Below are 22,610 nucleotides of genomic sequence, written 5' to 3'. Positions count from 1 at the left end.
CCTGGACTTACCCATTCGTTCCTGCTAAGACACGGTACGAGACCGGCTCAACTTGGAGATTGTAGAATCTCACAAAGGTGTTGGGGTGTAGCCCAGCCTGCTGCTCTGCAAATGTCAGCTAGAGATGCACCACTGGTCAGAGCCCAGGAGGCCGCCACACTCCTGGTGGAATGGGCTCGTAGCCCTGCAGGGGGCGGCACGTGCTGAGCCTTGTAGGCAACAGCTATACCATAGATGATCCAGTGGGTGATCCTCTGTTTGGAGACAGCACTTCCTTTCCGCAGACAAGCAGACAAAGAGCTGCTCAGAGATCCTAAAGCTCTGCATGCGATCCAAATAGATGCATAAAGTGCGCACCGGACACATAAAGGCTAAGGCTGGGTCTGCCTCCTCCTGGGGCAGCACTTGCAGGTTCACCACTTGGTCCCTGAAAGGGGTCATGGGAACCTTGGGCATATAGCCCGGTCAGGGTCTCAGGATCACGTGAGAGTAGCCCGGACCGAACTCCAGGCAGATTTCGCTGACAGAGAACGCTTGCAGGTCCCCAACCCTCTTGATGGAGGTGAGTGCCGTCAGGAGGGCTGTCTTCAAGGATAGTGCCTTAAGCTCTACTGACTCTAAGGGCTCAAAGGGAGCCCCTCACAGGCCTTGCTGGACTATGGAGAGGTCCCATGAGGGAACGAGGCATGGTCTGGAGGGATTCAACCTCCTTCTTCTTCATTTTAAGCAAGAAGACATGGCCTCCCACCTTGGAACCTGAGGATCATGTAAAATGACCCTAACTCAGTGTTAATTATTTTAATGATAATAGTCTTCTGTTTTAGAGAGCACTGTTTTTTATTTATTTATTGTAGTGTAGTGTAAGAAGGGCAGCAAAGAAGCCACTTCTCTCCAAGAAAAACATCAAGGACAGACTGAAATTCTGCATGAAGTACAAGGATTGGACAGCAGAAGACTGGTGCAAAGTTATTTTCTCTGATGAAGCCCCTTCTGACAGTTTGGGCATCTGGATAATCGATAGTCCAGAGAAGAAAAGGTGAACGCTACCATGAGTCCTGTGCCTGTGCCAACAGTGAAGCATCCTGAGACCATCCGTGTGGGGTTGCTTTTCATCCAAGGGTGTGGGTTCTTTCACAAATCTGCCCAGAAACACTGCCATGAATAAAGAATGGCATCAAATCGTCCTGCAAGAGCAACTTCTCCCAACGATCCAGGAGCAATTTGGTGATGATCCGTGCATTTTCCAGAACCTGTGGTCAATCTTCGAAAGGCGAGTGGACAAGCAGAAGCCCACAAATTGTGATCAACTCCGAGCACTAATAAGGCAAGAATGGATCGCCATCAGTCAGGATTTGGCCCAGAAGCTGATATCCAGCATGCCAGAGCGAAAAGGTTATGAAGAACATGGGTCATCACTGTAAATATTGACTCTTTGCATATATTGAATGTTTTTGCCAATAAAAGCCTTTCAAACTTATGAAATGCTTATCATTGTTTTCCAGTATACCATAGAACCATGTGGAATACCTGAACTTTGCAAAACACAAAATTTATGTCACTGCCAATCCTTTTGGCCATGGCTGTACAATGTTTATCAGTTTAGTTATTTAAATATATTTTCAAATATGTGGAATATGTGTAAAATACATACTGACTAATATCCCCCAGTCCACCCTTGCATAGCTGGCAGGAACTGAACTCTGTTTTAGTGACCCTATGTTACGCTTTCATTAGCGTTTTAGTCACAAAAATGAAAGAAAATTCAGAAAATAAAAAAGTAATCGTTGTTCACAGCTTACCATTGCACAAATACATAATCAAATCTTAAAAAGCAATACATTTTTATAAAATGTGCACCACAAGACACTGCACAAACAATCACACTTAAAAGTGAATGTGTGATTTAGAGAGCAACATTAGATGCTGGATGCATTCACGCACACGCACGCACACACTAAATCATGAGTTATTTTACTCCACAATCTATTGTAAGTTGCCATAAGAAAAACAGCTACTGTCATTTCTAAATACCTACCTAATTAGCCTTTTTCCCACTCCACTTTTGCTGCGTCCGGGGGTGACCTCGCAGTGTAAACCTACTTCCGGTAATAACAGCGGCCATTGAAACATGAGCCAGATCTGCTGAAATCAAAGTCATCATACAAATTAAATAGCAGGTACATTTTTTATCTGATTCTATGCTTTGTTGGCGACTGTACATAGCTTCATTAACATTAATCTTAATTATGGAACAAGAGCATTCTGACAACTTTAAGGAAGGTATAATGCAAATGAATCCAGCATATTCACTGAGATAAACAAGCTGCTACTAGTCCCAGACTACACTGGTAATAAAGAGCTAGTGAATTTTCTGTCATCATTCTCCCATGTCTGCTTTGGTTGGCTCTGCATTATTTCAAGTAAAACCAGCCTGTTATCTACAGTGAAAATCTTAAACTGCAGCTCCTCTCCCCCACATACCTGTACAGCTCCAGAATGAGAAGCAGGGCAGGGAAAATCACATCTGATCACATGCACCATGGACACTTTCAGAAACAGAGACACTTCTGTTGTGAAAGTCCGGGAAAGTGTTTTGTTTCCTCTTTGTGCTGATACAACAAGGCGACATTCCTTAGCCGACCACAGGCTTCTGGTGGCGTGTAGCTCTGCAGAAATTATTTTAGGTATGCTGGAGCAGATCCAGTGACTGTTCTGTATGCCAGCATCAAAGCCTTGAATTTGATATGTGCATCAATCAGTAGCCAGTGAAGAGAGACAAGGAGTTGTGAAACATGCGCTTTCTTTGGTTCATTAAAGACCAGATATGCTGCTGCATTCTGGATCATTTGTAGGGGTCTAATTGCACATGCAGGGAGGCCTGCAATGAGAGCGTTACAGTAGTCCAGTCTAGTAATGACAAGTGACTGAACAAGCAGTTGTGTGGCATGTTCAGAGAGGAAGGGTCTTAGCTTACTGATAATGTAGAGTGTAAATCTACATGATCTTGCGGTCTTTGAAAAAATCTTTGTGAAATTGAGTTATCATTATGTTATGTTATCGATGGTTACCCCTAGATTTCTGACCGTTTTGGAGGCCGTAACTGTAGTTGAACACAGCTGCACGGTGATGATGTGTTCAACAGCAGGGTTGGCTGGAAAGATAAGGTGCAGTTGGTGTTCCTTCATCTAGGCCGAGATGTCTGCCAAAAAGTCAGAGATTCGAGAAGTCACTGTGATGTTGTTGGGCTGGAAAGACGAGTAGAGCCACGTGTCATTGGCGTAGCAGTGGTAAGTTAAACCATGTGCCTGATACATTATTTAATTTGATTACACATTTATAGCATTTCATTTTTGGGGACTATATATATATACGTATATATACACTCACCTAAAGGATTATTAGGAACACCTGTTCAATTTCTCATTAATGCAATTATCTAATCAACCAATCACATGGCAGTTGCTTCAATGCATTTAGGGGTGTGGTCCTGGTCAAGACAATCTCCTGAACTCCAAACTGAATGTCAGAATGGGAAAGAAAGGTGATTTAAGCAATTTTGAGCGTGGCATGGTTGTTGGTACCAGACGGGCCGGTCTGAGTATTTCACAATCTGCTCAGTTACTGGGATTGTATTTATAATTTATTATTCTAGGGTTTACAAAGAATGGTGTGAAAAGGGAAAAACATCCAGTATGCGGCAGTCCTGTGGGCGAAAATGCCTTGTTGATGCTAGAGGTCAGAGGAGAATGGGCCGACTGATTCAAGCTGATAGAAGAGCAACTTTGCTTGAAATAACCACTCGTTACAACCGAGGTATGCAGCAAAGCATTTGTGATGCCACAACACGCACAACCTTGAGGCGGATGGGCTACAACAGCAGAAGACCCCACCGGGTACCACTCATCTCCACTACAAATGGGAAAAAGAGGCTACAATTTGCAAGAGCTCACCAAAATTGGACAGTTGAAGACTGGAAAAATGTTGTCTGGTCTGATGAGTCTCGATTTCTGTTGAGACATTCAGATGGTAGAGTCAGAATTTGGCGTAAACAGAATGAGAACATGGATCCATCATGCCTGGTTACCACTGTGCAGGCTGGTGGTGGTGGTGTAATGGTGTGGGGGATGTTTTCTTGGCACACTTTAGGCCCCTTAGTGCCAAGTGGGCATCGTTTAAATGCCACGGCCTACCTGAGCATTGTTTCTGACCATGTCCATCCCTTTATGGCCACCATGTACCCATCCTCTGATGACTACTTCCAGCAGGATAATGCACCATGTCACAAAGCTTGAATCGTTTCAAATTGGTTTCTTGAACATGACAATGAGTTCACTGTACTAAAATGGCCCCCACAGTCACCAGATCTCAACCCAATAGAGCATCTTTGGGATGTGGTGGAACGGGAGCTTCGTGCCCTGGATGTGCATCCCACAAATCTCCATCAACTGCAAGATGCTATCCTATCAATATGGGCCAACATTTCTAAAGAATGCTTTCAGCACCTTGTTGAATCAATGCCACGTAGAATTAAGGCAGTTCTGAAGGCGAAAGGGGGTCAAACACAGTATTAGTATGGTGTTCCTAATAATCCTTTAGGTGGGTGTATATATGTTAAGATGCCACCTTCCTGGTTAGCTTACTATCTTTTCAGTTTTCAGTTGCAATACGCTTACATGTCACAAGTTAAAAGCGAGTAAAAACAAACATTTACTAGCCAATGGCGATTCTTTCTGTAACCGGAGCACACACACACAAGACGAGACAGTCACAATGTAGATGAAAAACTGCTTTATTCGTGAATAAAGCAGTGCAGGCAAAAGTACAAACAGGGTAAATCCAGAGAGAGTAGTCGAGGGAAGCGAGGGTCAAAGCCGGGGTAATCAAAGATACAAACAAGGGGGTCGAAGACGGGAAAACAGTTAACAACTATGGCGGGAAGGACTAAACAGGGGAGCGAGGGGAATAAGCGGAGATAGGGGGCTGGCAAGCTAAGAGGAGGGTCGAAACTAGACGAGACTAGCAGGGGGCGAAACTAGACGAGACTAGCAGGGCAACGATATAGGGAACTAAATACAATAACCAACACCCGTGAAACGGAAGTACAGTGTATTTATAGGGGCGAGTGCAGGTGTAACGAATGAGGGAGTGATGAGACGAGTGCCGGTGAAACTATGAACAGGAGTGCAGATGACGCGAGTGCAGGTGTACATAATAAAGGGGTGATATAGACAGGTGTCGGTGGTCATAATGTTCTGGCCACCGGCGTGCATGTGGGTCAGAGGAGGGAGATAGCCCACGAGCGAGAGCTCGCAACAGCACCAAGAGCGTGAGTGCTCGTGGGAGGAAAGAGAGCGCCAGACTCGAAGGGGCGGAACGAGCGAGTAAGCTCGAGGGAGTGCGCGTGTGTGTGCGTGGACGGCCGGGAGACGCAGAGATGGGGCAGAGGAACGGAGTTCGTGACAGTACTCCCCTCTGAATAGGACGGCTCCTGACGGCCGCTCGGCTGCGAGGAGCGCAAGGGGACAGAACGAGCGCGTGAGCTCGAGGGGACAGAACGAGCGTGTGAGCTCGCAGGGGGCAGAACGAGCGTGTGAGCTCGCAGAGGGGGCAGAACGAGCGTGTGAGCTCATGGGGAACAGAACGAGAGTGTGATCTCACGGGGAACAGAACGAGAGTGATCTCGCTGGGAACAGAACGAGAGTGTGATCTCGCGGGGAACAGAACGAGAGTGTGATCTCGCGGGAACAGAAGGCAAAAAGGGAATGAAACAGTCCATGGGGTTCAATGGGCAGTCCAAGGCAATGTCAGGGGGAACATAGTGGACAGGCGGGTGGTCGGGAGGTCTAGGGGGCAGCCATAGGGCAGAGACTGGGTCAGGAGGTCTGGAAGGCGACTGGAGGACAGGGATGGGGTCCGGGGTCTGGATGGTGACCACCGGACAGGAATAGGGTCCGGAGGCCAGGGAAGAGGCCACAGGACAGGTAGAGGAACGGTCACAAGGGGAGCAGGCAAGACCCAGTGAGGAAAGGTTTCAGGGGCAGAGCCGTGAAAGGCGGAGCCGTCAGAGGCGGCACCGTAGGTGGCTCTGGAGGTGGGGTCCTGGAAGGCTCCGGAGGTGGAGCCGACGGAGGCTTTAGGGGCGAAGGCCTGGAAGGCTCTAGAAGTGGAGCCGACGGAGGCTTTAGGGGCGAAGGCCTGGAAGGCTCTGGAGGTGGAGCCGAGGAGGCTTTAGGGCTAAGGCCTGGAAGGCTCTGGAGGTGGAGCCGAGGGGGCTTTAGGGGCTGAAGGCCTGGAAGGCTCAGGAAGTGGAGCCCATGGAGGTGGCGCCGTAGGAGGCTCCAGAGGTGAAGCCCTGGAAGGCTCTGGAGGCAGAGCCGAGGGAGGTGACGCCGTGGGAGGTGGCGCTGTAGAAGGCTCCAGGAGTGAAGCCCTGGTAGGCTCTGGAGGCAGAGCCGGGGGAGGTGGCGCCGTAGGAGGCTCCAGAGGTGAAGCCCTGGAAGGCTCTGGAGGCAGAGCCGAGGAGGTGACGCCGTGGGTGGTGGCGCCGTGAGAAGGCTCCAGGAGTGAAGCCCTGGTAGGCTTTAGAGGCGAGCAGCAGGAGGCTCCAGAGGCGAATCTCTAGAAGGCTCTGGAGTCTTAGGGAGCAGAGCCGTAGGAGGCTCGGGTGGTGGAGCCGTGGGAGGCTCAAGAGGCGGAGCCCTAGGAAGCTCTGGAGTCTTTGGGAGCAGAGCTGTAGGAGGCTCGGGAGGTGGAGCCGTAGGAGGCTCTGGAGGGGAGCCGAGGAGGCTCGGGAGGCAGAGCCATAGGAGCCTCTAGTGGCTGAGCCCTGGGAGGCTCGGGAGGTGGAGCCGTAGGAGGCTCTGGAGGGGAGCCGTAGGAGGCTCGGGAGGGGAGCCATAGGAGCCTCTAGTGGCCGAGTCCTGGGAGGCTCGAGAGGCTTGAGGGGGGGAGCCTTGAAAGACTCGAGAGGGGGAGCCCTGAGAGGCTTGAGAGGGGGAGGAGCCCTGAAAGACTCGAGAGGGGGAGCCCTGAGAGGCTTGAGAGGGGGAGGAGCCCTGAGAGACTCGAGGGGCGGAGCCCTGAGAGGCGGAGGAGCCCTGAGAGACTCGAGAGGCGAAGCCGTGAGAGGCTTGAGGGGTGGTGGAGCCCTGAGAGACTCGAGAGGCGAGCCGTGAGAGGCTTGAGGGGTGGAGCCATGAAAGACTCGAGAGGCTGGCCGTGAGAGGCTTGAGGGGTGGAGCCATGAAAGACTCGAGAGGCGAGCCGTGAGAGGCTTGAGGGGTGGAGCCATGAAAGACTCGAGGGATGGAGCCATGAAAGACTCGAGAGGCGGCCGTGAGAGGCTTGAGGGTGGAGCCATGAAAGACTCGAGGGATGGAGCCATGAAAGACTCGAGAGGCGAGCCGTGAGAGGCTTGAGGGGTGGAGCCATGAAAGACTCGAGGGATGGAGCCCTGAAAGACTCGAGAGGCAGCCGTGAGAGGCTTGAGGGGTGGAGCCATGAAAGACTCGAGGGATGGAGCCTTGAGAGACTCGAGGGGTGGAGCCGTGAGAGACTCGAGGGTGGAGCCGTGAGAGACTCGAGGGTGGAGCCGTGAGAGACTCGAGAGGCGGAGCCGTGAGAGACTCGAGGGCGGAGCCGTGAGAGACTCGAGGGGTGGAGCCATGAGAGACTCGAGGGGTGGAGCCATGAGAGACTCGAGGGGTGGAGCCATGAGAGACTCGAGAGGCGGCCGTGAGAGGCTTGAGGGGTGGAGCCATGAAAGACTCGAGGGATGGAGCCCTGAGAGACTCGAGGGGTAGAGCTCTGGGAGGCTCGTGAGGAGGAGCCCTAGGAGGCTCAGTGAGGAGGAGCCCTTGGAGGCTCGAGAGGAGGAGCCCTGGGAGGCTCAGTGAGGCGGAGCCCGGGAGGGCTCAGAGGGGCGAGCAGAACCCGGCAGAGCCGTGGGAGACTCTGAGGGCGGAGCCCGGGAGGGCTCAGAGGGCGAGCAGAACCCTGCAGAGCCGTGGGAGACTCTGGAGGGCGGAGCAGAGGTCTGCAGAGCCGTGGGAGACCCTGAGGGCGGAGCAGAGGTCTGCAGAGCCGTGGGAGACCCTGAGGGCGGAGCAGAGGTCTGCAGAGCCGTGGGAGACTCTGCGGGACCCTCTGCGGTCTTGAGCACAAGACGAGACTGGGGAGAAGGGGCCCTCTTCCTTCTCTTACGTCTTCGGCCAACAGGGGACGTGGCCATGGGAACGGTCGAGGCTACAGGCCCTGGCACGCTGACCGTGGCAGACATGGGCGCTGGCTCACAGGCCGTGGCAGGCAGGGGCGCTGGCTCGTTGGCCGTGGCGGGCATGGGCGCTGGCTCGTTGGCGTGGCGGGCATGGGCGCTGGCTCGTTGGCCGTGGCGGGCATGGGCGCTGGCTCGCTGGCCGTGGCGCTGGCTCGCTGGCGTGGCGGCATGGGCGCTGGCTCGCTGGCGTGCGCTGGCTCGTTGGCGTGGCGCTGGCTCGCTGGCGTGGCAGGCATGGGCGTTGACTCGCTGGCGTGCTAGGCTGAGACTGTGGCCGTGACAGGCTTCAAGACTGTGGCGTGACAGGCCCCGGAACTGGGGCCGTGTCAGGCATAGGGACTGGGACCGTGACAGGCTTCAAGACGGGGCCGTGTAAGGCTTCAAGACGGGGGCCGTGTCAGGCTTCAAGACGGGGCCGTAGTAGGCTTCAAGACGGGGCCGTAGTAGGCTTCAAGACGGGGCCGTGGTGTAGAGCGCTGGTTCAGTATCTGCCTCCCCACAGTAAACGAGGAACCAACGCACAGCAGGGCGAGGTCAATAAACTGAGCCAGGTCGAGAGAGCAGCGACCACCAGGCATGTATGATGAGGCTGGTTCATTCAGTCCATTCTGAAAAATGTCTTTCAGAACCACCTCATCAAAATTCACCTGGTTGGCCAGGGCACAAAAATCAGTGACATACTCCTCCAAGGGTTGACTCCTGGCGTAAACACATGATTCGAGCCGCTGGCTCCATAATGTTAAGGGCGGGTTATGCGTTACACAACCGCTGCCTTGTACTGAAAAACTCTAGGAGAGCGCTCGAAGAGTGCACGGCGCTCAGAAATGCACTGGATGCATAAACAGGCTCGGGGGCAGACACAGGTGAAACAGGGTGACATAAATCAGACATAGTGCATACCTGCTGCCCCCGGCCCGTGAGCTGCGGTCCTCTCTCCACACTGTAGCTCCTCGCGCCGAATGTGACGTGCTTCTCCGCTCTAGCGAAGCTGCGCGAATACTCAGCGTGACGCATTGTGACTGTCTATTCGGTGAGGTTGGTTATTCTGTAACCGGAGCACACACACACAAGACGAGACAGTCACAATGTAGATGAAAAACTGCTTTATTCGTGAATAAAGCAGTGCAGGCAAAAGTACAAACAGGGTAAATCCAGAGAGAGTAGTCGAGGGAAGCGAGGGTCAAAAGCCGGGTAATCAAAGATACAAACAAGGGGGTCGAAGACGGGAAAACAGTTAACAACTATGGCGGGAAGGACTAAACAGGGGAGCGAGGGAATAAGCGGAGATAGGGGCTGGCAAGCTAAGAGGAGGGTCGAAACTAGACGAGACTAGCAGGGGGGCGAAACTAGACGAGACTAGCAGGGCAACGATATAGGGAACTAAATACAATAACCAACACCCGTGAAACGGAAGTACAGTGTATTTATAGGGGCGAGTGCAGGTGTAACGAATGAGGGAGTGATGAGACGAGTGCCGGTGAAACTATGAACAGGAGTGCAGATGACGCGAGTGCAGGTGTACATAATAAAGGGGTGATATAGACAGGTGTCGGTGGTCATAATGTTCTGGCCACCGGCGTGCATGTGGGTCAGAGGAGGGAGATAGCCCACGAGCGAGAGCTCGCAACAGCACCAAGAGCGTGAGTGCTCGTGGGAGGAAAGAGAGCGTCAGACTCGAAGGGGGCGGAACGAGCGAGTAAGCTCGAGGGAGTGCGCGTGTGTGTGCGTGACGAAGCGGGGAGACGCAGAGATGGGGCAGAGGAACGGAGTTCGTGACACTTTCCCTTGTGTCCGTGTATAACAAATTGCTTGTAATTTTCCTCATTTGTAAGTCGCCTCATTTGCAAGTCGTTTTGGGTATTAAATGTAAATTAAATTCAGCTGAATAGGGTTATTTTCAGCTTAATGATTTCCTATGAAATCATTTTGGAGTGATACAAACTTTGAAATTTGAGGACTAGAACTAACTGTTGTATAATTAGATGCCAAGCGATATATGTGGAAATATGTGACTATATGTGTTAAGGGAAGTGTTATTTGTGCTTGTGTATGTACAGTATGTGCATGTGTGTGGTCTTTCCAAGATGACAGTATGGCTGGTGGCTATGGAGCTTCTAATGGGAGACAACCTAATTGCCATTCCCTTGCATTTTCACTACAACATAATAGGATTATGATTATAAATTTGCCTATCAAATATTGCTGGTAGCATAAATTGTCTTCCATTTTCTGTGAATGTCTTTGCACGGGTTCAACATGACACTCCACATAATAACAAATGATTAATTTCAATCATACACAACATATGCACTGAATGCTATCTAATTTAATCAAAAAAAAAAAAATCTTGCAATGTGTTATGCAGTATGCAGAGAGTATAAGAGGATGGAATCATGAAAGTTTTGGTGAGATTGAGAGATGCAATGTTGGAATTTTAAAGTGTCTCCAAGCAACACACACACAAGCTCGCACGCACGCACAAACGCACGCAGGCACACACACACACACACACACACACACACACACACACACACACACATTATCATCATTATCATGGTAAACACAGGCACATGCACATGCTGACATGCATCCATACACACTGAGTGAATGTGCTTGATGTAGTAGCGACAGAGATGAGAGTTTCTTTTACTGACTCAGAGGGGAAATCACACAGTGCTGAATTTATCAACTGTGCAATTGATCTATTACATGCTCTCACACTCATAGTCAGTCTCTCCCCCTCTTTCTTTGAATATATGTATATATCCGCTGTGCTGAAATATTCTGTGTGTTATTTTGCATCTTTCTTTTTATGACAGTGGGCCTATGAAAGATTCATTAAAACCACAAAGAATATCTGTTTCAGTGGCACAGTGACCAGCGCCACAGTGTACAGAATCATATATGTTTTAGAGGATTTAATTAAATTTTATTGAATTGCTTGTTTATTCTTTTTTTTCTTCTTCTTTTTTTTTTTCATTTTCAGAGCCAGTGAAAGTGAACACTACTCAATAATGACATCCATAAATCATTTGAAATATTTACTCTGATTGACTTCAGAGAAAAAATCACAGGAATACTTTATTAGAAGTAATTACATTTTCATAATTAGATGATCATGAAATGGATAATAGATTATTATTATTAAAATGTACTTTTTCTTCGGAAATGCTTGGTCCTTAACTATTTGGCATTACAGTGGATAATCCATAAATAAAAGCTGTTCATTGTAACTACACTTTAAAAAACAGTTTAGTTTTGTTTGGTAACCAGAAATATACTTTATGTGGCAACATCTAAATTAAATAGTTGTTTTCAAGTCAATCATTTTATTTTATCTCACTAAAACTATCTGATAAATTAGGTTACACCAACAAAAGTAATTTGTTATGGGTTGGATCAAGTAGAAATATATCATTGATGTAACAATTGCATGTTAACAATTTTTTCAGTGTACCCATACATCTCATCATATATACACTAAGCATCATATCTACATAAAATTCCAACATGGTCTCATAGAATCAGTTACTATACCAGAATATTTGCTAAATATTTTTATGTAGCTCATTGTAAGTATCATGGCAGGTTACTGTTGAAATGAATCATAGAGGCCAAAGGCTTGAACACCCACGGAAAATATATCCCACATTAATTTTCTCCATAGACATTTCTATAAATATTTAATGAATATTTCTCAGCCTTGACCCAAACCAGAAAGCTTTATTATACACATTAAAACATTTTATTTGAAGCAAAAAAACATAACAAAAAAAAACATTGGAAATTGAACTTCTCAGATTGATGGATCTCACTTCGGGATAGCGGTTCCAGTGGGTCGTAATACTCTCAATGACTCATTGGAATTCGTCTTTGCATTTAGTTTAAAATGGGCAGGCTTGTAATTAATATAAAGAAATCAGTTCACACCATCTCTTCCATAAGTAACAATAAATACTTACATTAGGTTGTTGTGGGGGGATATTAGGGCACCAACCGGCAGAAAAATAAATCTTTTATTCCCTTTCACACAAATCACAAGTAAAACGGCAGATTATTAGTTAATAAACAATTCCTTTTTGCCATGTTCCTCAATGTAGTAACCTGTGTTCCTGTAGTAACACAATACTATCTTGATATCAAAACGCTTACTAGTGCATAAATTGTAATGTCTGCATTATAATACCAACAACATTTTGAAGCTTCTTCCATTGCAACTATATAACATTGTAGCTGCGCTATATACTGTATCTCATCATATTTACTCAATATATCTCATCGTGTGCACAATATACTTCTTATTTTGTAAACACATATTCTGCCTTTCACCCCACCTTCACCCCTGATCTAGTACTTCTACCCATTCTACACTATAAATAATCTAATCATAAGATGAATAAAGAAAAGCACATTCAGTTATTGAAACAGCAGGACCTGCATTTTTCTCAGACACCTATTGACCAGTAATATGAAATCTGACCATGTGTTTTATGAAGGGTTCTTTGCTGTACATTATAGAAAGAAGAGAGGTCTCTACATTAAACAAAGTTTCAATATATTCTTCTGTATTTTACGCAATATCTGCTATTGTCCTGAAACCTCATCTAATTTTACATGGCATTGAATACTTTTCCTTTTCCTTTTGTCATTTGTTTGGATTGTTTTATAACTGCAACCCCTGTCTCTTCTAATGGCTACACCCTTAACACATTTTTACACTAACAAGGCTATATGCAGAAATATTGCCTGTATTAGCATAACACTGTTATGCCAAAAGTGTTAGTCACTGCCCTGCGTCTAATGCAAATCGCATTAGGATGATGCTGTCAACAGTTAAACTTTGGGCCTGTTAATCTTTGTGACCACAAGTGCTAAATAACTAACACAGATGATTGTTGACATCATCCGTTACTAATCAAAAAGAATGATCAGTATGGACAATCTGTAATTACAGAAGATGCATATGTCGTCGGAGTTTGAAACGTGTTTGATTAATTTCTTGGAGTATGGAAAAAAGTTCTCTTAATCAAGTGAGAGCATGATACAAGTGTACAGACCCTTTTCCTGACCCCAATAAGAGCTCTCTGCTGTAATTAGGACACTGTAAATTATACACAGGAGACAGATGTGATTACATAAAGCTTATAACTCTTTCTCGCAATCTCACGGTCCACACTTTGTTCTTTCCAGTTTATATCAAATAAGGCTTTATGAATTATTTAGCAAATTTTTTAATACAGTCTCACTCAAAATTAACATTTGTTTGACATTCAGCAGATAATTACCACTCTATAATTTGTGTATAAAACAATATGTCTCTACATAACTGATAGAGAATTTTCTTGGTTGAGAGAACTGTGTTTTGTCTTTTCCTTGCCTGTGAACAGCATTGAAGGACAAGATTTTGCATTTGTTCTTTAATGAGTAAGATGCTTTTTCATGTGCGCTTTGATTAAATTAGCTATTTAATCATGTGATATCGTTCATTGCTTACGTAAATGATGTGTCCAAGTTGCTTTTTCAGAACTAGAAAATGGCAAATATTTTAGTTTGAAGCTTCTTTGATGAATGCCTTTTGTCTCTTTTGTTTGAAGACTCATTTAAAAAAAGCTGGGTATCAACTGGCACCTCACAATACGATACGCATTGCAATACATGTCACAATTCTATATATTGCAATACATCACGATATCACAGAGCTGGGTATTGATACAGATTTCCCGATTCGATTTTGATTAACAAGCTCTCGGTTCGATTCCGCTTAGATTGGATATCAATTAATTTGGTTTTATTTCATTTCAGTTATAATGTCCCTTTTGTTTACATATGAAATAAATTATCTCCCAAATAATGCTGTTAATTATACAGGGGACCTTCTAACTAGGTACATTACAAAAGTTTAAATTTGACTAATTATATTTGATAAGTTTTCCATCATTTTGGGCACATTTTGGCTTTTAAAAAAATGAAGAAATCCATGTATTCAATCAATTAATATGATATTGTATTGCATATATCATATTTTTGTTACATGTTTATTGTTTAATTGAATAATTTGCACTATTTACAAGTATTTACATTGATTTGTTGAACATGTGTTTAAACCGGTACTGTCTCTTTAAGATAACCGTCATTTCTGTAAAGAGCATATGTATATAGGCGTATGTTAACACGAGAGACTCAGATGGCTTTATCTCATCTGTGCCATGTATGATTAGAATTAAATGTGGATTTTTTTTTTTTGGTTGTTTTTGATCAACAACTGACTGTAGAGAAATGGGATGCTTGAATCTTGTCTTTGGACATGTATTTTTCGGAAACAACTTTTGCTCATAACACGCAGTGAAAAGATCTTGCTGCTGAATACTCCACTACTATACCACACAATTACTGGTGAGTGAAATGTAAACAATTACCAGCCAGTCACCAAACATGAATATTTCAGGCACATAGTGCAACGTTTTATTGTAATGGAGGGTTGCACACATAGTATAAGATCGATCTTGGGTTTTAAGAATCGTTATCGAGATTGTTCAAAAGAAAATATCAATGAAAATCTATATTTGTACTCACGATACGATATCATAATTTGAATTGTTAATGAATCAATTACAATTTAATTTCCAATTCATGAGGGTATATTTCAATGATATACTGATGTCAGATGAAGAGCATGAACAATAGCTAAAACATCAAGTTTTTTTCTCTTGTTGAACTTATAAAATGTATTTTGAAGTAACAGTGTGCCAACTATGTTGTGTGCTTAGATAATATGAATACACAATAATATGAATATATGAAATCGTTTAATATAAATATCAATACATGGATCAAAATACCACATGATGATGAGAAAAAATATATAGATTTCCCCTTCTGTCACTCACTTGATGTTGTGTCGATGTAGTGACACAAGGGGTCGCTCTTGAGAGCTCCAAAACACCTCAGATCTTTGAGAAAAGTCCAATGACAATTGGCGAGTGGAATTTGCATGCCACTCCCCCGGACATATGGGTATAAAATTATGCCCCTGGGTGCTTCGACAGCTGTACTAAAAGAGTATATATTTCTGCAAAGAGTATATTTTCCTCTATTAGAGCAGCACATTCACGTGAACGTCTTTTTAAAGACGCGTCTTTTTAAAGATGCCTTTCTGTCTTTGTGTGATTCATGGATGCAGTCGTTATCTCTCCGTCTCCGATGGACAAGGGCGCTGCCTCACGTGTCTGGGCCGCTATCACACTGAGGCAGTGTTCGTGGATGGTTCGTGTTCTCATTGCGAGAACATGACCATGGCAACATTGCGGTTGCGGCTTGCCTTCTTCTGGGGGAAAGCCACTCCAGCCACCCCCCGCACAGCGCCTTCTACCTATAGGTATGAGGCTGGCCTGGCTGGTGCTGGAGGTGATTTGGGGAGTTCAATGTGTGCGGTCTCGCCAGGTAAATTCCCAGTGGACCTCCAGCATGCTCGTTTGCCCCTTTGAGTTCTGAGATGAGCCCAGCTCACCTCACGGCCAGCTTAACGTCACTTTCAGGGATCGTGAGCAGGATGAGTACATCGCACTGTCGATGTTGGACGTCGAGGACTCGACTGGGCTGCCCAGTCTGAGGCTGCCATGCTTGCCTGGGCCACCGTGAGTGTCGGGTTGGACTGTAACCCTCCGTCCTCCCCTGAGCCCTCGCGGCTAGGTGATTTGTTCATCTAGTGGAGGGCATCTTTTGCTGCCCTAAACCGACTTCCCGGTTCGTTCGCTTTCACTAGTCTCGACGGTGGGGTGGCCCACGGTTACACGAAGGTCCCTCAGGTGGATAAAGCGGTCGCGGTGCACCTGTGCCCGCAAAATGCTACCACCTGGTGGGATAGTCCGGCGCTCCCCTCCAAGGCCTGTAGGACTACGTCATCTCTGGTGACCAAAGCCTACAGTGCCGCTGGACAGGCCGCCTCCACCCTGCAAGCCATGGCCCTCCTGGAAGTACACCAGGCCAAAGGCACTGAACGTGTCCTGCATCCTGATGTGTCCTGATCCTGATTTGCTGCAGGAGCTGCGCGCAATGTCCACCTTGGTGGTCCAGGAGCATCACCTGTGGCTGAATCTGGTCGATATGAGGGACACAGACAAAGTTTACTTTCTCATTGCGCCCATCTCACAGATTGGCCTATTCGGTGACACCGTTGAGGACTTTGCCCAGTAGTTCTCGTTTGTGAAGAAACAGATGATACAACACATCTTGCCCTGGCACAGCTCAAGATTCCATACCCTGTCTGCTCTCCGAAGTCATCCCCCTGTGGTGGCGAAAGCCCAGGTGGCTCTGCCACAGCCCGAGTCCAGTTCTCTGCCCCAGCATAGAGCCACCCACCAGAAGGTACCCACATTGTCAAAAAAAGAGTGGTTTCCTCACTCCTTGGGTCACAACCCAAGAGGCCCTCCTCCTCAGTATAGGGCTAACCAGCCCTATGCCGGGTATGCGGAGCAAGGTAAGTGCTTCGAGGTTCCCTTCAGCGCAGCCACCTCAGGACTGTGGCACTGCCTACACTCCTCGACGTGGCACTGCCTGCTCCCACCCGCCACGAGGCCCCACCCCCAGGTATGTCAGACATGATCGTCCCCTTATTGCCCCTCACCCGGAGCTTGGACGCATGACTAGCACTTTCCAACCCATCGTGGTGGCTGGACAGGACGATATGACTCGGCTATGCGATTCAATTTGCCAGGCGTCCGTCCCCGGTACAACGGTATCCGCTTCACTTCGTTGCAGGGCGAGAATGCCGCCACCTGTGGGCTGAGATCGCGACCCTTCTGCGCAGTGGTGTGATAGAGCATGTCCCTTCAGCCGAGAGGAGGAAAGGGTTTTACAGCCCTTCAACGTACCAAAGATAGGCGGTGGGTTGCAGCCAATTGTGGACCTGTGAGTTAGGAACCGGGCCTTACACACACTTCCATTCAAGATGGTTACACAGAAACACATCCCGGGCAGCCTCAATGCCACAGCGGACATGCTGTCGCGGCAGGCGACACTCAGCGGAGAGTGGAGACTCTACCCTCATGTGGTCCAGCTGATTTGGAGTCTATTCGGCTTTTAGACCTGTTTGCTTCCCGGGATTCCTCCCACTGCCCGCTGTGGTATACCCTGACAGGAGCCCCCCTTGGGACAGACCCTCTGGCACACAGCTGGCCCAAGGTGTTCCCCCTACTGAGCCTACTTGCACTTTGTGTCCCCCCGGCCACAATGCTGTCCTGAGCCACTGTAATGGCCAAACCTTATTCTCAGCTCCTCAGTGCAAAACCTGAATGGACAGATGCACGTATCCCTCCTTTTATACCCTTATGTCCGGGGGAGAGATATGCAAAATCTCTCTGTCAATTTATCATTGGCCTCAAGTTAAGGTTCAGAGGTAATCGAGGGCTTCAAGAAAGACCGCTAGTGTCACTCCATTCGACACAACGTCTCGTTCCCTCCATCAGGGAACAGAGGTTACAAAAGTAACCTAGATGTTTTTATAAATAAATCCCCTTTTTATCTCTGCTTTGGGTCCTGCCTCTGCATTCCTTGACAACTTCATGATACACCCACACACACTTTTGTTGATGCTTTTATTTTATCATAGTGGGGACTTTTCTTTGACTTATATTGTTTTTTACTATATTATGATACTGTATGTTCTATCCCACAATCCTACATTTCACAGAAATCTTTTCTTTTTTCAGATTTTATTAAGACATTATTAACCCTCAGGTCTTTAGACCTCATTCCACTATCTGTACCTCATCCATTTTTTTGGAGATGTGGCCACACCCCTTTAGAATTTCTCAATCTCTCTTTTATAAAGTGTTAATTATTTTTACAATGGTTTAAGTACCAAAAGTGTATAGGATCATTAGAGACCCTTAGGTAATGTATGTTTTTTTTTTTGTTTTGTTTTTTTTTACTTTTAAAAATTATATTTGTTTGATTATTTTATATCTATATAAGTTTTCAATCACATAATATCTATTTCTTTGTTTATTACAAGATAAAATATTACTATCTTCATACAAATAAATACTATATCATATTGATTTTCTGTGCAACAGTGAATGATCAACAATTGTAAATTATCATTATTCCATTTGAGTGTACACATACATATTATGCATGCTATTTCTTACTCAAGGTGGCACTGTTGTTTCAGTGACTGACTTGATTTACATTTGACATTTATATTTAATGAAGAAACAACATGGAAGTAAACTATAGCAAGTGTAACTCATGAGCAGTATGATATGATATTGTCATTTGGGTGAACTGCAATTATGTAAATTGTGCATCTATTTAGACTCAATAAGTACCAGAGAAAATACTTACAGTATGTGTAATTTAAATGTAGCTTATGTGTAGAATATGTTACGTGTAGCGTAATATAAATATATATATATATATATATATATATATATATATATATATATATATATATATATATATATATATATATATATATACCGGAAGGGGTACACACACACGATACCGTTCAAATGTTAAGGGTCACTTACTCATTCTTTATTTATTTTTCACATTTTAGAATAATAGTAAAGTCATCACAACTATGGAATAATAGAAATGAAAGTATGGGAATTATGTTGTGACTAAAAAAATCAAAAATAAATCAAAACTATTTTGTATTTTGAGCACCTTCAAAGTGGCCACACTTTGCCAATATTTTGCAATAATGTAATCATGGCATTTTCTTAACCAACTTCTTGAGGTATCACCCGGGGATGCTTTATTCGGTCCGTCATCCATTTCAAAAACTTTTTTTTTAATAAAGTTTTCATTTTATAATTAAATAAATTAATTAATGGCACAATTATATTTTTATCTACAAAACTAATTTCATATATTTAAGCATACACCTTCAGATCAAAAGGTTTTTAAGATCATGAGAAATATATCAGGCAAGTGACCCCAAACTTTTGAACGTGTGTGTGTGTGTGTGTGTGTGTGTGTGTGTATGTGTGTGTGTATTCTATTATTTTCTAATTGTCTTGAAAATATTTTAAAAATGTTACACTTTCTGGGTATTTTGTAGATCCATTTGTGAAAGATATAAATGCCGGGTTTAGTGAAATTCCCATGTATTTAAGGATTAAACATTATTAGTACATGGCTCTTTGGAATACTTGATTTTATAGGTCAATCACACTATCCAGTGATTTTATATTTCGGAATATTTTTCGGCACATTCGGGGATCTGAGTATTGTGAATCATCTTTCCTATACTTCCCACTTTGCAATCTTCACAAGCCAATAAAATAACAAACTCAAATCAATATTTTATATTTATTTATTTATTTATTTGGCAAGTAATAATGTACTAAGCTGGAAAATGAGCAGTCAGAAGTATTGCATTGCAGTTTTTTTTGCAATACAAAGACCATACAAAACTATGCAAACATGAGGTTAAATTCAACTGTTTCTGGAGAGTTTGCAGTCTCTTTCATAACATAACTTCAACTCAAATCAATATTGCATGTCCATTTAATTATTTATTTTATGAGTTCACTAGTTCATATAGTCCTGGAGTGCATTAAGGTCTGAGCTCAAGGGGACTGAGCTCAAGCTCTAACTTGTTTCTAAACTCTCTTGAAGGGAAAAATTCATATTTCAAATTTAAATGTAATTAGAAATTTGACTAAAATTATATACAGTTGCTTCACTCTACAACACAATTAAGGCTTGCTCAAGCATTTGTAATTATCATGTTTTTCTGCATAAAAGGGTGTTTGTCATTGCATTGCTAATGAGCAGAATTCATTACTTTCAGCTACCTTCTCCAGTGCCATACCAGCACCACACATCTCCGGATGCTCTCTGATTCCTTCCTTCTAGCCAACATATGGATTTACCAGCCCAGCTCACAGTTTGGCTGTGAGATGCCAAAAACATAGCAAAAGCCATGTGTCTGATGGTGAGCAAATTGCATGCTGCTCTTGTACCTAAATCCCTGATGTGTCCATATGCATCTCTCAGCAGCTGCCGCAGAAGATAAAAAAAAACATAATACCTGATATTTGCTAGCGCAGCAGCCATGTTGGTCTGCAATCAGTCTGAAATCTTTAAATACAAACCAAAGAAAATTTTATTGAGCTTTTCTTTAACCGCAAATTTTTTATTTTATTTAATTGAGCTTCAAAAGTGTCAAAGATATAGGCTAAAAAAAGACATGCATAAGTTACCTGGTGGTTTGCAATAAAAATAAAATTACATTTAAAATAAAAATGTCATAACCAACTAAATTAATTTCGTAACACGAAGTTTAGCTTCATACGGAAACTCTGTCATTGAATAATACATTTATTATAGTCTATAATTAAATTATAAACAAAACATTTCACAGCCTAAAATATTCAAATATTTTATTGTGCGTGGTTGAATGTTGTGAATGATGGACAAATGCTGTAAAATAATTGTGGCAGGGCGGAGGGCGGGGCCGGGTCGTGATACTACACACCGGTCCCGTATTAGGCTAATTATGCCTCCGTGAGTTTTAAAGGCTGACTGCAGAGGGCCGTGCGGGAGAGAGAGATCGTTAGCGGACATGTCCGTCATATGTGTTTGTGTCTTTGTTTTAAGTTTACCATTAAACTATCATTTATATTATCAAGCCGGTTCTCGCCTCCTCCTTTCCATTGAATACGTTACAATAATGTATTTGTGAAGAAGTTTGTTGGGTGGGAAAGGAGGAAACGGGAAATTTGGTACATCAAATCAAAGGTAGGACTTTAATGTAACAACTCAAAGATGGCTTTTCAGCATAACATCCAAAGGAACATACAATGGCTAACTTTGTAGCTTAACACAGTCTCGGCTAATGTCTGGTAGATCTCTTACTCTATCTCGTCGCTGGCGTGGTCCCTTTATACTGCTCTCCCCAATTCTTAGTGCAATTGGTATGGTGCTTGATATGGGTGACTTGACTCGATTAAGTTCTTGATTTTTAGCCTTTAACCACAATGAAACTGCAATGCGAGCACCATCTTGGCAGCACAAACGGCACACGCAATTTTACCAGTTGTCAGGTCCTGTGCGGTGTGAAACTGTCTTGTTTAGTTTCTATTAAATTAGACACATTTACATCTTTATGTTCACGTTGTGCCAGCCACTGTATGTTATACTCAAGTGATTTGAGTGAAGTGATTTATACAGTAGTCTCTGTAGTATCATTCAAGCATATTGGTTGACTGATGACCGTGCCTGTGCACGTGCTTATGTGTGTGTGCGTATATTTGCTTGTACACAGTGAAACAACTCTGGCTATGTCTAGGTCTTCAGGGGCTAATACAGCTGCATGCAGACAGAGATGTTTATACATTTCTGTTTTGTTATAAAAAAAATTTCATTGCATCACAAATGTGTAGATGGCGCCGGTGAGGTCGGATGCCGTCACGACTGCGCCGACCACAGTTTGCTTTTTTGCTTTTTTTTCTCTTGCACTTTAAATTATTTTAATCTTTCTTACTTCTCACCATGGATATTTTAAATTATATTTGACAATTATATTAATGGTCAACGATTGCACCAATTCTTTTGTTGTTTTTGTTTGCTTGTCCTTTGTTTAGTATTCTTTTTCCAGTCAGTTTTACCAGGAACTAACTGCTGAACATTCGGCAGCACAAACCAGATAATCTTTTCCCGGTTTTTGAATATTCGGACGTTATGCTGGACATTTTAGATGGAGGCGCAGCTGTGTTGTTTAAATGCCCTACGAGATGCAGGCGAGGGAGACGAGCCGGCGCACTGGTTAAACTCCGTCAGCGCGGCGTTCGAACAGCACTGCCGAGCATTCATCTAGCGAATCTCCGCTCTCTTCCCAACAAAACTGACGAACTACATCTCCTCACACGTACTAATAAGGACTTCTCAAACTCTGCTGCACTGTGCTTCACAGAAACCTGGCTGAGTGAAGCCATTCCGGACAGCGAATTACATCTGCTTCCAGCTGTTCAGAGCGGATCGCATTGCGGAGTTAACAGGGAAAACGAGAGGTGGTGGAACATGCTTTTACATCAACGAAAGTTGGTGTACAGATATAACAATGTAAAAAGAGGATGTGCTGTCCTAATCTGGAAGGACTCTTTATTAACTGTAAGCTGTTCTACTCACCGCGGGAGTTTTCTTAGTTTATTCTGGTGAATGTTTACATTCCTCCAAACGCGTCTGGGAACATAGCGCTGCAACAGCTGGCTAATCAAATCTCAGACACAGAACAACAATTCCCGGACTCAGTTATTATTATTCTTGGGTACTTTAACAAAGCAAATCTCACACGTGAACTGCCCAAATACATACAGCACATTAC

Source organism: Xyrauchen texanus, chromosome 5 (genome assembly GCF_025860055.1).
Source record: "Xyrauchen texanus isolate HMW12.3.18 chromosome 5, RBS_HiC_50CHRs, whole genome shotgun sequence".
Classification (NCBI taxonomy): Eukaryota; Metazoa; Chordata; class Actinopteri; order Cypriniformes; family Catostomidae; genus Xyrauchen; species Xyrauchen texanus.
Note: the sequence above shows the minus strand (reverse complement) of the source record.